The sequence below is a fragment of the Montipora foliosa genome, chromosome 8 (genome assembly GCF_036669935.1).
Source record: "Montipora foliosa isolate CH-2021 chromosome 8, ASM3666993v2, whole genome shotgun sequence".
NCBI classification, from domain to species: domain Eukaryota; kingdom Metazoa; phylum Cnidaria; class Anthozoa; order Scleractinia; family Acroporidae; genus Montipora; species Montipora foliosa.
The window spans coordinates 23,897,264-23,899,763 of record NC_090876.1 but is presented as its reverse complement, the minus strand read 5'-3'; positions in this window follow the sequence as shown (position 1 = coordinate 23,899,763).

Genomic DNA, 2,500 nt, shown 5'->3' with positions numbered 1-2,500 from the left:
ACGAAAATCTGGGGGAATGTTCCTCGGGAAGCAAGGAGACTCGGCCGCCAAGGAAGTCCATTGGGTCGAAAATTTCGATGGGATTTCATTCGCTCAGAAAGCGCGTTTTAAAATTACGGGAGCCTACGAGAGACAAGGAAAGTAGTCTCTCAGGACAAGAAGTGAAAAGACAAGTTACCGAAGATTCTCTGTCTTCTGGCGAAAACGTCCGACAAAAGACGAAAGGAATTAGAAATGTTTTTAGAGCTGGGAAGTCAAATAAGGGAGCAGGTGCAATTCAGAAGTTCAATGAGAATGATTTTGCGACATTTGATAGAGATCTGTACGTCAATATTAACAAAATGACTGTTTCTTATGACGCTGGTCAATCCTTGTCACTTGATCCTTTCATTGTCCAAGAACATGAACCAGCTATAAGTGAAGTACCAATTACTTATCTAACAGTTAATATGGGAGATAACCCCCAAGGGAGCCTCAATGACAAGAAATCACGACTTAAAGGTTTACTGACGAGGTTTAAACTTGCCAACAGAAGTGGCCACAAACAATGTGCCTGAGGACGAGGAGGACTTTGCTTAAAATTACGCGAGAACCTGCCGGTATAATCCCAGAGTACCACTTCAGCAGGTATTTAAGGCTTACTATATATAGGTCATGGTTCCATCGGGATCCAATGTCTTAGCACCAACTGGCTTAGATTGTAGCTGCTGATGTTTTCCAATGAAACACGTTTAAAGCTGTTTCTGGTGGAGATATGATATCTTTTTGGAAAAGTCATTGCATGAGTTCTCCGCGTTGACAAGTTGAGGGATGCCACTATGGCGGTCGCGCTTCGAAAGGAAGACTCCTGAAAACAGCAGTCAATGTGGTCGCTACTCCTTTCTCTTTTACAGTTTCAACTATTTGATTAACATTCAATTTCAACGCCCAAACCAACCAAAGACAGCTTTTTCCAATAGAATGCGAAAAAAAAAAAAACATTTGAATCGACCTAAAATCACGACAATCCCCATAAGAAACAACTGTAGGTGGCGGTTAAATATCTAAAACTTCTTCTTTATTCTTGAAAAGAAATGAAACTTTTCACAGATGTCATGGTGCAGGCCAGTTATATTTTGAGCAAAATACTGAGAAAAAATTGCCATCGAACTCTCAAACTGGCATTGATTTTTGCTGTTTACACATATTTTTGTCATTAAATTGCATGATTTATTCTCCTATGTGATTCTTTTAAATTTGGGCTCTGAATAAACCCACAGGTGACGTCAACTAAAAACGCCCATGACAACAATATGACAACATGTCATGTCTTTAAAAATGTTTGGAAACAACCTTTGAAATATATAAGTACCCTTTCCCAAATACTATCTATATTCCCGACGTCCTAAGCCTTTTGCCTTTCCTTTTGGCTTGAACTATAAATTTCCTAACTGTTAAGGAGCGTACAAACGGGTGACACCTTTTTTGGAAAATAAATCGAGACATTGTTGGGTGCTGCATGTTGTGACACATTTGCCTGTTTTGTGTTGTTTGAAGTATAGTTGTGTAAAAAACATATTCACCATGCATTACAATGACCCGTCACCTTAAACCATAATGAATTTCAAACCATCTTCAGGATGATTACCGACAACGTCGATCCTATAAAACGACAAGATTGATCAACTTAAAGCCCTTTTTCCAACCTTGCCTCAGGCAAACAGAATGACCTAAATTCCATGAATTTCCTTTTTTGAAGTTGTCTATAAAGTGTGACTAACTTTCTCGACAACAGGGAACGGCTAACGGATCTGAACAGCGCTCCTTCCTCCGGATGTCTAGAGTCTATCGAGGCTGGACTACCATTGTACTAGCGACCTTGTAGCAATAAATGTCATCTCACTTGTTCGCTGATAACTCTATTAGATAGTTGACTCAGACAAGATAGTTGCTTTCAATAACATGCTAGTGTAGACAACTGCCAACTTAAATCAAGTCGAACAAGAACCCACTCGCCTGCATAACAACACTCAGTCTTCATAGAATACCTCTTACGGGAGATAAATTAAAGCACCAACTACCACCGTGTATCCGTGTTGCGAAATCCGAAACGGGACGCTCTAACTAATGACCAAGCAGACAGAACTGTTAAAGGTTCTTAAAACTCTCACTGCATTTACAATCAATTTCTAACCTTAAAATCTAAGGCATATACAACACTTCTATGACGTACTAAAAATTACCCGATCCCTTTGCGCGGCTTCCACAATATTAATCATTCTGGGACTACGCACGCTCAGTACTCATGTCTTTCACTTCAGTTCAATGTAAAGGTAGTCCTAAAAGAATTGGAAGTTGTCCCATCACTTTGCACGCCACTGCTAACATTATCATTCATGATCCAACAATACTGGAACTTGTTTCATACACTTTTACCCTGCTTCCAATACGACCTAAGGCATGCTAAACCAGAAGCCCATAAGGCTAAAACATTGTTTGGCTAACAATGCTGGATTTGGAC